The 13,836-nt window shown below is 44.5% G+C and overlaps 1 pseudogene; it reads right to left on the bottom strand.

The window, feature by feature from the left end:
• Nucleotides 1-1,314: 1,314 nt before the first annotated feature.
• On the bottom strand, nt 1,315-4,715 carry LOC137536777 (piwi-like protein 2; annotated as a pseudogene).
• Nucleotides 4,716-13,836: the final 9,121 nt, after the last annotated feature.

Genomic DNA, 13,836 nt, shown 5'->3' with positions numbered 1-13,836 from the left:
TTCCTAAAAATCCAGTGGAATTTTCATAGCGACGGAATTTAGACCTGGCGGAATCCGCGAATTCCAGCGGAACGGAATTTGTTTGATGGAACCGTGACATATCTTCCTCCTCCTGCTGTGATTCGGGCACCCCACAACTACTTACCACTCAGCCGACAGCAACCAGCACCACCACTACTACTAGCACCACAGCCGCTCCACTTGAGATGTCGCAGGAGTTATTCACATATGGTTGTGGTTAATTTACTGATACACGAGCATTATTGGTACAAGATGAAGGCACTAAGGATGTTACACCACCTCATATGTCTCAGTTAGGCGTCACTACACACATGGATGTGTGTACATTTTTTTATAAAAGACATTGACCTTTTTTTTTTGCAAAAAAAACAAATACTTTTTTTTAAAATAACAACGCCCAAGCTGGTCAATTCAGTTGAGCGCACATGCAGCACCTGCACAGCTAAGGGCCATACAGACCTGTTACCGCCCAATCTCGTGTGGCTGCATGGTCGCCTACCTAGTCAGGATGGTGGGGCTCCAGGGCCTCTGTTATCACTGTATTGTGTTTACACTATTGCATAGCTCTGTGTCTGTGTGATACTCCCCAGGCAGAACACTGTCACTGAGGGGCTGGGGGGAGGAGGAGACCTTTTGTGAACTCAGTGAGGAAGAGGAGCTGGCTATCTCGGCATCCATCCTTGTTCAAATGGGGTCTTTCATGCTGTCCTGCCTGTTGAGGGAGCCCCCCCCCCCCGTATGAAAATGGATTAAAGGAGAACGACCTGTAGTGGGTGGCAATGCTACTGGACCCTCGCTGTAAGCAGAGAGTGGTGGAACTGTTAGCAAAAGGTCTCACCACTTTTAAACCCCCAGGGATGGATCAAGACCAAGTTGCGCCTGGGGCAAGGTCAGGTTTTGGCGCCGAAAGGTCAGGTTTTGGCGCCTAAACTGCCATTCCTTTTGCTGCCTTTTTAAGAATTCAACAAACTGCGCCTGGGGCAAGATACCCGCTTGCCCCCCCCCCCCCCCCCCCCCCTAGATCCGTCCCTGTAAACCCCTTAGCTCCTCTCGATGTTTGTATGCCCCTCTTAGTAAGTATACTGTGATGCCCAAGCCCGGTTAGGTGGGATACTCCCACTCAACATATTAACTGTTGTTTGGTTCATTTTGTATCGTTATATGTGAATCAGTTTTGGAAGAGATCTAGAGCATGATCCCTGGACAGAACAATAAAAACAAAAGGGAAGCCTATTTAAAGCAAGTTAATTGTGTGGGCAATGGGCAAAAAACAATGCCGGTTGTTCCCAACACTTAAAGAAAGATGAGCTTATCCCACAGCTGAATGGAAGGCTCATGGTGAAGGTACTGCCCGGACAGGGAAGCCAGCTTGTAGGCATATTTGCAGGGTGCTGGCACTCTGATGGTGCCAGGCCAGTTCCTGTACATTTGGCACAATTTGAAAGTCAGCCTTTGTAGATGGTCAGGGCTGAGGTTTGCAGTGTTCATCTTTACATTTACATATATAGTGAGTGGGAAAGGCACATCCTTGCCTGACATGGTGGGAGAGCAGGAAGAAATCCACTCAGTCGCGGTTGGTGATGGTGACAATGGTATCGGGAGCAGGGGTGACAAATCCTCCATACACGGAGCAGTACAGATTGGTGCTGATCCTTTTCTGCACTGCAATGCCAATTATGCGAGGGGAATAATTTTCAAAAGTACCAAAGCAGGCCTGTAACTGCGGGATCTCATAATTCTGCACTGTGCTGAGATGTCCATCTGACACTCCATATCGGTACACCAAAATCTTCTCTGGCAGCGCATGACTTACCTCGTAGTATTTCTGGAGAGCGGCCACAAGGTACAGCTTCAATCCATTCCATAATTTCCTGATGTGGAAGCTAAAAGACTACACAGGAGTAGCAGCAGGTCAGCCAAGAATGTATGCTGGCCACAAAGCCTGTCACTGAACGGGAACTCCGGCCAGAATCATGGTAGATCCATTCCGATCACCATCACATTTTTCAGGGGAATGTCCACTCCCCACAGCTCTCCTTCAAACTTGAAATTTATCTGCAGCTAAATTTTCTGTGCAATGCACAAAGCACAAGTTATTTATGGCACCATACAGGTCAGTGCTCATTGGCAGGTATTAGCTCTGGAATTACCACAGTTATCAAAGTATCACATCAGGGAAAAAAAAAAACTTTGTAGAATTTTATAAATAACTTTTCTATTTTCAATTACAGTATATTCTTGCATATAAGAGTACTTCTTAACCCTTGAAAATCATCTGAGAAGTCAGGGTTCATCTTATACGGGTGTCATTGATGCCGGGTGATACGCTCTATCCTGTTACCAACAGGTGCATACTGTAGGTGTGAGATCTGAAAGGCAGAGAAGGAGATAAATAGGATAGAAGGGTGGGCCAAAACGGTGAAACAGGCGTGTTTTATGGGTAAAGCGAAATCTATTCTTCCATACCGCTGATAAACAGGTAGACAAGGAAAGCTGACCAATCCACTTAGGGAGAGTTGACCAATCCAAGTAGTCAATCGCCTATATACTGTTAAACACTGGCTACCACATGCAGTACAGCACCAGTATCTGTTCATACATAGCACCAGTAAATTATTTTTTTTTTTTGTGTGCGTTGGAAGAGAGGTAGTCTTATACGATGAGTATATCCCAAACTCTATATTTTAACAGGAAAAGTTGGGGGGTCGTCTTTTACGCCCAGTCATTTTATACGCCGGAATATACGGTAATCAACAAAAAAAATTCAGCCCCTTAGGGATTTTAACCCTACTCTGCGTCAAATACGTAATTTTCCAAGGGACTTTTGGCATGTATCCCACTCCGGCATTCCCCCCTCCAGGTGTGAGACCCCTTGAAACAAGTTTTGCATCACTTTTGTGGCCAGAAATAGTTCCAGTATGTTTTAAAATTCGTCTGCCCATTGAAGTCTAGGGTGGTTCGCCCGGTTCGCAAAAATTCAAACTTTTGTTCGCGAACCCAAAATCTGATCGGGCAATCTCTACTTGTTTTATTATTTGCATAGCTTAATATCACACAGCCTACATCACTGACACAGTTACAGAGACAACGTTACTGCGTGTACTGAAGTAAGAGCACTTTCGACTTGGTCGGCAGTGGAAAACTCACTTGCACTGCTTACTAGTCATTACAGTAGGCTACATTTATCTTAAAACTAGTTGACGTGTGATAGAACAGACATCTTTTACTTCATTGACATAGCCCCCAACTATCCCTCTTTTGGAGGGACAGTCCTTCTTTGGGAACCAAATGACTCTCTCCCTCTTTCCTCCTCATTTACCCCTCTTTCAGGACTGATGTACAGGTTTAGGTAAATATATGTATTTTTTCTATTGAAAAATGTGGTTTATTGACTCTAAACTTTTCCCCCATCATTTTAGATTGTTATTTTTCTTATTTTCAAATGTTAATACGAGGGAAAATGAACCAGGATAGAAAGGACCAGTGTGGTTTGAATGCTAAAACTACATATTCTTCTTATGAGATTTGTATAGTATGTGTGACTAGGGGGTGTCGGGGCGTGGTTAGAGGTGTGGTGGGGGGGTGGATTAAAGAGAACCCAATGCGGCAAAAAAAAACTTAAAAAAAAAAAAACATACTACTTGCTTCACGCCACCTCCCAGATGAATCTGTGCCACTCCCCGCCCCTCCCCATGGGCACCCAAAGTACTGATTTCTGCTACTAGTCAGAGCTGGATCATCCACAAGGAATTCTAGGTGGTTGCCTAGGGCCTGGAGACAGTCAAGGGCCCGGTGGATGCTAGCCGCCACCAAATCTAACAAAAAAAAGCTAGGTGACCATTAGCGCTGGGCAAAAAGTGTTATCTTGTAGGGCCCCATTTTGTCTTAATCCTTTTCTGCTGTAAGTTACTTGTTGTCAGCAGCTGAGATATTGCTTCCATTCAGCCATCAGATAGCAAATACATAAACTCGAACAACCACATATTTTCCAGGCCTTCAAATGCAGAGGAGGACAAGCTTGATGCTAGGCCGTTTGGTTGATGACGTTAAGGAGACGCTGCTAATCTAGGGCATACTGATACCTCACCAGCACTCCTCCACTTCCTTCTCTGCTTGTTTTATTATTTGCATAGCATGATAGCACACAGCCTACAGCATAGCCACAGTTACAGAGACAACGTTACTGCGTGTGCTGAGGTAAAAGCACTTTCTCCTATTTCCTCCGGCTGCTGGGGAAATTTTACTTGCACTGCTTACTAGTCATCACAGTAGGCTACAATTATCTTAGAAGTTGACATATTTTACTTCCTTGTCCTCTTTCAGGACTGACATACAGGTTTATGTAAATATATGTATTTTTCTATTGAAAAATGTGTTTCATTGACTCTAAACTTTTTTCCCATCCTTTTAGATTGTTATTTTTCTTGTTTTGAAAGGTTAATATGAGGAAAAATGAACCAGGATAGAAAGGACCATTGTGGTTTGAATGATAAAACTACATATTCTTCATATGAGATTTGTATAGTATGTGTTACTAGGGGGTGTCAGGGACGTGGATAGAAGTGTGGTAGGGGTGGTTTAATGAGAATCCCAGGCGGCATGAAAAAAGGAAAAACAAAAACATATTACCTGCTCCACGCCACCTCCCGACTGAATCTGCGCCATTCCACGCCGCTCTCCATGGCCTCGTACATCCTCCAAAGCAGGTGTAACTTCCGATCACCGGCAGAGCAAATCCAAGATGGCCGTGACCTGGAAGTACTTGCTGGGTCACGGCTTAGCTGCTAATTGGAGGAATACATACTATGCAAGAGAAGGAAAGCCCCCATAACAAGCACCACTTTAAAAAATGCAAAAGGTTTATTCAAAAATCAACATAAATTAATAAGGACACAATGAGATTCAACATGAAATTCTAAAACCAATTAAAACAGCGGCAAGAATGAGCACCATGATGTCATTACATAATTATATTATATTATTTATTTATATCATTTGATTCATTGATACTGACATTACTGATCCTTTGCAGCAGGGTTCAGATCGTGCCGCTGTTTTAATTGGTTTTAGAATTTCATGTTGAATCTCATTGTGTCCTTATTAATTGATGTTGATTTTTGAATAAGCCTTTTGCATTTTATCAAGTGGTGCTTGTTATGGGGTCTTTCTTTCTCTTGCATAGTATGCATTCATGTTTTGAGCCCTAGCTGTAATGATCGCTGCTGCAGCAGCTATTACTGGAAGTAGTAGTGCTGCAGCTCAGGCAGTTCTGATCTATTTCCATGCAAGTTGCATAGCTTTGTCTGTCTTTCCCTGCTGTCAGCTTGTGACTGATTATCATTCACCTGTGTGGGAATCTGCATGTCTGCTCCCATTGGATGCCCTCAGTATAAAGATCTGCTTCCTGCAGGGTTTCTTTGGGTTTTCATAGCTTCAGCTTAAGCCTGCCTTGCTGTCGCTTTAGCCCCCGATCGTGTTTCTTGTTATAAAGATACTTTGCTGGTCTTTGCATCATATATTGGTTCATTGCCAATATATATGCATACCAGCACGTTTATTATTTTCCTTGTATTTGTGTTACGTTAATACATCAGTGTCGCTGATGTATACGTACACGAACTGTTTATATCCTGTGTGCAGTTAGTCAGCTTCCAGCACGTTTTGGTAGGTTGCGCGTACCGTGACCACCCGTGCTGAGGTAGTTACCCTGCTCCTGGTTCTGCTTGTGGATTGCGTTCATCTCTGCGAAGAGATAACGAATCCTTCTGAATCCTGTTCTGTTACTGTTTGTGGATTGCGTTCATCTCTGCGAAGAGATAACGAATCCTTCTGAATCCTGTTCTGTTACCGTTTGTGGATTGCGTTCATCTCTGCGAAGAGATAGCGAATCCTTCTGAGTCCTGTTCCCTGTATTGCTCCAGTCTAAGTCAGTGTTCCAGCTTATGTCATATATCGGTTCATTGCCGATATATACATATGTTAGTCAGACGTTACAAATAGTTTCATTGATAGCTGTAATTGTAATGCGCTAGGAAAACATACTTATTGTATATTTATCTGTGTTACGTTCATCTATCTTAATCCTGCTATTTTCTGACTATCCTGTCCTGTCTTTGTGAGGCACGCCATCGCCGCATCGCATTGGCTGCCTCATTCCAGTCTGTCTGGTTTTGGACACTTGCTGTCGCTAAGTAGCCGCTAGCTAGCAAGCGTTCATTCTGTCTACCTGTCCTGATCTCCTCAGTTCTGGTTTATGCGCTCAGCGCTACTTTGCGCTGAGACGTTATAACGAAAGCATTGTTTGTGGCTGTCAGATCTGCACCGGCTCTGTGCGCCACAATCTCCTATTGGAGTCAGTCCTCCCCTCCACTATACTAGGGATAGCCTGTTTCCTGGTGCTAGTGTGTGTACCTCCTCCACGCCAGCTCATGCGTTGCATGCTGACTGTGGAGAATACACCACCAAGCGTTACATTATGAAAACCCCATTACCAATCCCCATTGTGGGGGGGATTCCCAGAAAGTATGACACTGTTAATTATGGTTCCTGTTCCTTTAAGAAATTTGAAGAACTTAGCTCTGAAACAGAAAATGAGTTTTTCTCTGAATGTGCCAGGTTCCTGACCAATCCTGATCTCCAAGCGACTCCTGTTTCAACCTGGGCACTCCAACTAAGTTATATTTTGTTTAAAGGGGAATTATTCCAGTGGGCATTTGATGTTCTCAATCATTCCGATTTGAAAGAGAGACCGCTGGAATTTCTAGCGTTTGTGATCCATAACTGGTTGCGCATAGATCCATTGCCTTTTCCTCTTAATGAACTCCTGGCAGCAGGCCAATCAGCTGCTCCTTCAATTGCTTGCAAGAATGAGCAGCAAGCAGAAAGTGTTACTGATAATTTTCCTGCAGCTTTGAATAAATCACCAAAAACCGCAAGGTCAAAGGCAAAACGCAAACGTTCTAAGAAACGTGTCCAATCTGCAGAATCGTTATCCTTAGCGACTGAGACCTATAATGAGATTCTGCCATTAACAGATAATGAAATGCAATTGTCTTTCAGGGGAGTTAAATGGACTTATGAAACTACTAATGAACTTTCCTCCCTGGCTAGGGAAAATAAAGATTTTTGTTTAAAAGAATTATCTGAGTATGATTATGATGAGATATTACAGAGTATTGAACAAATCAACTTATTTGTGAACCAAGGGAAGTTTGCATACACTACAGTTCAACACTTGCTACAGGTATTGGAGATTCTTAAGAATAAGGAATCTGCCAATCACCTGCTAATTAACCCTATACATGTGCCTGCCACAATCATATCTGCAGACTGTGATCAGCCTAAATGTTTCGCTGTTAAGTATGCATGGGATCCTCCATTCGAGAGGGGAGAGATGGAAGCCCTGGTCTGTGAATGGAAGAATGATTCAAGTTCATTTTGTCAATTTTACAGTGCAAAAAGTGAAATGGTATTGAACGCATGCATTAAGTCAGCCTATAACCTAATAGAGGCTGGTGTGTGTAGGTATGACTGTGTGGCTCCCTTGATTGATGTGTGGGAACTGATTTTGGATGATTTTTATGTGACTCCGAATTCGCAAATTTGGCGTTCTGACCCGCCTGCTTCAGCACCTTTGGCTGATTCAGCAGGTGATTCGGAGCTCTTTTTGTGTGAAATTGAAGTTCCTGCAATTCCACCCTGTACCATGGATAACTCAGTGTTACTTCCCAGTAAAACAGAAGCCACTGATACATTCTTAACCTTGCCCTGCGCAAATTTCTCAGCAGAGAATCCAGAGGTCCTGCTGACTTCCGAGTCCAGCCTAGCCAGTACTCATGACTCTTTGTTTAGTGAAACAGACACCAGAAAAATCTTGCCTGTCTCTGCAAACACTTCTGCAGAGATTACCTGTGTTAATAAAGTTCAACTCCTGTCTGATCCAGCAGATGCGCAAACATTGTGTCTTGATCTTCCTGTTTCTACACCTCGCTCTAGTTTCGTGAATAGCTCAGAGCATCTGCTATGTGAACCTGAAATCGCAGAATTATTACCTTGTTCAGAAAATTTTCCAATAAATTTGCCCTGTACCATGAATTGTGCAGTAGATCTCTCCAATGAAACTCAGGTCACAGAATCATTATGCTGTCCAGCAGGTGCTTCCATGATTTTGCCCTGCAATATGGACTGTTCAGTGATCCTGTCCAGTGAAGCTGTGGTCGCAGAGTCTTATGCTTCACCCAGTATTTTGGATACTTTAAACCCTCTAGCAGAGGAGGCTGAAGCACTGCTTACCTCAGTTGGTGTTGCAGTAATATTCACTTGTCTAGCAGCTGTTTTGGAATTACAGTCTGCTCTAATAAAACTTGATGAATTTCTGCCCAGCAAAGCAGAAGCCATTGAAATATTGTCCTCGTCAGCAAGTGTGTCAGATACCTTGCCCTGTACACAGTCTGATTTAACCAATGTTGTTGAGTCCCTCTCCAGTGTTGTAACAGCCGAGGAACTCCAGCCCTGTCCTCTGAATGTTTCAGAAGTCTTGCCCTGTAACATGGATAATTCTGATTCTCTGGTCAAAATAATAGAAATCTCAGAATTTCAGTCCGGTCTGATGAGTGTTCCTGAAACCCAGCCCTGTATCCTGAAAGATTCTAGTTCTCTGGCCGCTGTGGCAGAGGTTCCAGAGTCCCCTTCCTGTCCAGGGAATTCCTCAGTTTTGCCTAGTCCAGTGGGGGCTGCTGCAATACTGACTTGTTCTGCAGCGCCTCATGAGCTCCAATCCAGTGTATTAAATGAGTCTCTGTCCAGTCCAGAGGTAGTTGTGGAGTCCCTATCTGGTTCAGTGCATACATCAGAAGATTTGTCCTGTTTTGTTGGTGCCCCTGAATCTGATTTGTTACTGACTTTGCTGGAATCAGCGACATCTAAGTCTGATCCAGCATTCTCGTGTAAAAGTCCAGTGGTTGCGAAGTTTAGTCATGATGATTTTTTTTTGGCCAGTCCTGGTTTTGGTCCTGTCTTGGCTGACCCTGAGGCTCACAGTGCCTTGACATGCCCAGAGGTTTCTCTTGTGCCGGTGTGCCCAGATGTTCTTTGTGTGCCAGAATGCCCAAGTGTGTCTAAGGTGTTAGCGTGCTCTGATGCTTCCTTAGTGGGAACACGTTCTGATGTTGCCAGTCTGCCTGCATGCCCAGAGATGGTTCTGGTCCCTGAAAGCCCTGATATTGAGGTTTGTCCTTGTGGCCCTGACTCGGGAATTGCCCTAGGTTCCATAGGGGTTCTTGATAGTTCTCCATGTGAGCCTAAGGGGCGTTCTGACCTATGGGGATCTCTTTGGAGCTTCAAGGTGTTCTGGGAGGTCTCTGAGAAAACCTGTCCTGGTACCTTGGACTGGTTCAACAGTGGGTTTTGTGTTGGTAAAGACAGTACCGGTGGGCATTGCAAAGGCTTTGGCGTTTCTGAACGGTTCCTGGAAGGCGGTGGGTATCGCTCAGGGAATTTCGGAGGGCTTTCTTCTGGAAATCATGGTTCTGATGGGTGTCACACTGGGGCTTGTGGTACTGATGGGCGTGGTTCTGTAGGTTCTGGTTCTGATGGGTCCAGTCTTGTGGGGACTGATTCTGGAATTCGGTCTTGCCGGGCTGTCCCGGTCATCATGAATTATCAGTCAGACTGTTTTGTTGGGAATTTCGGTTTTGAAAAGCGTCTGGAATCCGCTTTTAAAGGCGGGGGTACTGTAATGATCGCTGCTGCAGCAGCTATTACTGGAAGTAGTAGTGCTGCAGCTCAGGCAGTTCTGATCTATTTCCATGCAAGTTGCATAGCTTTGTCTGTCTTTCCCTGCTGTCAGCTTGTGACTGATTATCATTCACCTGTGTGGGAATCTGCATGTCTGCTCCCATTGGATGACCTCAGTATAAAGATCTGCTTCCTGCAGGGTTTCCTTGGGTTTTCATAGCTTCAGCTTAAGCCTGCCTTGCTGTCGCTTTAGCCCCCGATCGTGTTTCTTGTTATAAAGATACTTTGCTGGTCTTTGCATCATATATTGGTTCATTGCCAATATATATGCATACCAGCACGTTTATTATTTTCCTTGTATTTGTGTTACGTTAATACATCAGTGTCGCTGATGTATACGTACACGAACTGTTTATATCCTGTGTGCAGTTAGTCAGCTTCCAGCACGTTTTGGTAGGTTGCGCGTACCGTGACCACCCGTGCTGAGGTAGTTACCCTGCTCCTGGTTCTGCTTGTGGATTGCGTTCATCTCTGCGAAGAGATAACGAATCCTTCTGAATCCTGTTCTGTTACTGTTTGTGGATTGCGTTCATCTCTGCGAAGAGATAACGAATCCTTCTGAATCCTGTTCTGTTACCGTTTGTGGATTGCGTTCATCTCTGCGAAGAGATAGCGAATCCTTCTGAGTCCTGTTCCCTGTATTGCTCCAGTCTAAGTCAGTGTTCCAGCTTATGTCATATATCGGTTCATTGCCGATATATACATATGTTAGTCAGACGTTACAAATAGTTTCATTGATAGCTGTAATTGTAATGCGCTAGGAAAACATACTTATTGTATATTTATCTGTGTTACGTTCATCTATCTTAATCCTGCTATTTTCTGACTATCCTGTCCTGTCTTTGTGAGGCACGCCATCGCCGCATCGCATTGGCTGCCTCATTCCAGTCTGTCTGGTTTTGGACGCTTGCTGTCGCTAAGTAGCCGCTAGCTAGCAAGCGTTCATTCTGTCTACCTGTCCTGATCTCCTCAGTTCTGGTTTATGCGCTCAGCGCTACTTTGCGCTGAGACGTTATAACGAAAGCATTGTTTGTGGCTGTCAGATCTGCACCGGCTCTGTGCGCCACAATCTCCTATTGGAGTCAGTCCTCCCCTCCACTATACTAGGGATAGCCTGTTTCCTGGTGCTAGTGTGTGTACCTCCTCCACGCCAGCTCATGCGTTGCATGCTGACTGTGGAGAATACACCACCAAGCGTTACACTAGCACACTTGGCTTTTTAGTTTATATTGCAGGTGTTGCGGACATTTGTTTTTGTGCTGATTGGAGGAAGTAAGGTGGTGTAGGCGAGGGAGCGAGCTGACGGAGGTGGTGGAGCAAAGTGATTGATGACTGGAAGGGTAAATGGAGGCTAGCAACAATTAGAACATACCTCTGTGTGCTATAATCTATTTACAATCCCCCTTGGGTACTCTTTAAGTGTCCCTCTTTAGGATCTCAAAAAGTTGGGAGGTATGATTACAGATTGTGTTAATAAATGTAATTGATAATATAATTATTGTGTGGAGATGTTACCTGGGAGTGAATGGTAGCACATAGGGGGTGAGTGCAAAGATTTTACAGCATTCCGACCTTCAGATTTTTGCAATTTTGAGTTGAACGTCAGAATTCGGATTTCACAAACCTCTAACACAGAAATTCTGAACGTTAAACAAAATGTGGTTTGTGTAACGTACAAATATTTTTTGTCTTAATTGCGGAAAATGTATATTTAGCAACATGTTCAACAGACATGAGTGCGCAAAACTTTAATGCAGAATGGTAACCCATTGTGAACATATGTTACAAATCTCGCTGTAACCGTGGTTACAGGGACTCCGAGCAGTAACTCAATTCAAAATCTGAACTTACCTTGGGCTTTTTCCAGCCTCCCGTAGGTCGGGAGGTCCCTCGGCGTACATCCGGCTCTTCTCCCAGGCATGCGCAGTACTGTCACGCCGGCCGCCGTGATGACGCGAGGCAGCTGGCGTGGTGACGATTGACGTCATCTTTCAGGAAGAAGGAGCCCGACACTCGCTCCCAGTGTCGCCGGGAGCCACCGGGGAGCCATTTCTGACCAAGACCTGGGAGAAGAGCCAGATGGATGCCGAGGGACCTCCCGACCTACGGTGGGCTGGAGAAAGCCCTAGGTAAGTTCAGATTTTGAGTTGAGTTACTGCTCGGAGTCCCTTTAATCTTATGATCAGTGTGAAAATATATTTGCAGCTATTTACAATTTTGCAATGAAAACTCAAAATTTGGAATTTGTTCAAAATTCTGTGCAGAATTTAGTCAGATTTTGAATTTTGCAATTATGGCCATCCCTAGTAGCACACTGATAGCTACAGCAGGAGTCTGAGGTTCTGCCACTGCCCTGCTATATGGACAGGCATGCAATTACGGTAAGTTGGTGAGTTTCAACATTCATAGGTGAAGTGAGAACAAACAGGAAGGTGGTCCTGAAATGGAAATGGAGGTGTAAAATGTAGGGAGGAAGTCTAGTTGAGGTGACCCAGCTGGAAACCTCATAGACCAATGGCTGCTCCCTGATCTCAACAATTTGGTCACAACCAGTTATTTGTAAGAAATAGCGGACCCAGCAGGAAACCCCAAAATAAACTTGCATATAACCTCTAAAATTGTATACCAGGACCCTCACCCATGCATCAGCTGCTGGACTTCGGGCAGGGGCAAACCCAGGATTCCTGAAAGGTCTCCCTCAGCCACGCACAATACAGTATAATTATGTGGTGGGACATCATGCTGGGTACACACAATGCAATTTCCCGTCCGACTGAGAAGATCTGACAATTATTTCCTAAATGTCCGATCTGCTCCCGATCGACAACAGGATTGATCAGGAGCAGTTTGGATACAGATAATAATGAGGACAGCCAACATTGCTAATGAAGGGGAAAGTGAAACATTCACACAGCAGGGCACAGGGCTGTGCTCATACCTGACTCTGTTAAGTTCCCCAGAGCTGCTCCATGTTCTGTACACACACTGCTGCTCCATCCAAAGTTAACTGTAGCAGATACAGAAAGGAGGCAGTGCTGACAGCTGCAGGATACCTGCAGATATTCTGGTGTCTCAACTTGTGCCTGTCCCCAGACACTGCACTGGCCCTGGAATGAGGGGGGATTCTGGACAGCTGTAACTCCCCCCCCCCCCCCGCGTTTGCCTATGTTGGGTACAGTGCTTACTTCAGCTACTGCCTTAGCTTTAGGAACTTTACTAAACCTATTCAGTTGGTGACATGCAGTAGTTTTTCCTGCTGAAGCCCTATTTCTAACAAATTAGTGGCCATGACCAAATTTCCACGAGCAAGGAGTGGCTATTTGCCTATGAGGCTTCGTGGAAAGAGAGAGAGTCTTACCTGTATGGCAATGGTGGGGAATGCAGTGCACCTCTCCATCAGTTTATGGGGGATAGATGTATAGTGCAGGTATCAGCCTCAGGTGTACACTGTATAGTGTATAGGGATGTAGATTATGGTTAGGGTCTAGGGGGATGTGCACTCTGAGTAAGCAGCAATGACATATAGGGCTCAATCATCTAAAGCCTGATAACGCTCACGTGATCGCGTGCAAACCTTCACTTATCACGTGAACTAACGCTGTTCACGTGAAAACCTCTGCGCGCGGCAGATCGCATGATAACTGCTGTGATAGCAGTTATCACGCTTTAGAGAATCGAGCCCATAGTGCGAGGTAAAATAGCACAAGTGTGGCAGTTCGTAAATTATGTTGGCTCATTACAGGTGCATTAAATGTTGCTATAGTTTTGGCTTGCTGTGCAGATTGCATGCAATGTCAACCAACCTGCAATAGTGTCACTATTAACCAAGCTGGTTAATTTAATTAATCAGCATCTACTGTACTTAATTAGATCTGTTTTAGGCAGTGGAAATTTGCATAGAAAGTCAAAAGAGAAGCTCATCATTAGCTAAGCATACACTGTAACAAATTATTTTTTTCTTATTGTCATCCTCCCTGGTGGTATGATTACTTCAGGACTTTAGGGTCTAAAAGCGGTGCA

Source organism: Hyperolius riggenbachi, chromosome 10 (genome assembly GCF_040937935.1).
Source record: "Hyperolius riggenbachi isolate aHypRig1 chromosome 10, aHypRig1.pri, whole genome shotgun sequence".
Classification (NCBI taxonomy): Eukaryota; Metazoa; Chordata; class Amphibia; order Anura; family Hyperoliidae; genus Hyperolius; species Hyperolius riggenbachi.
This window is presented reverse-complemented; position numbering and strand designations above follow the sequence as displayed.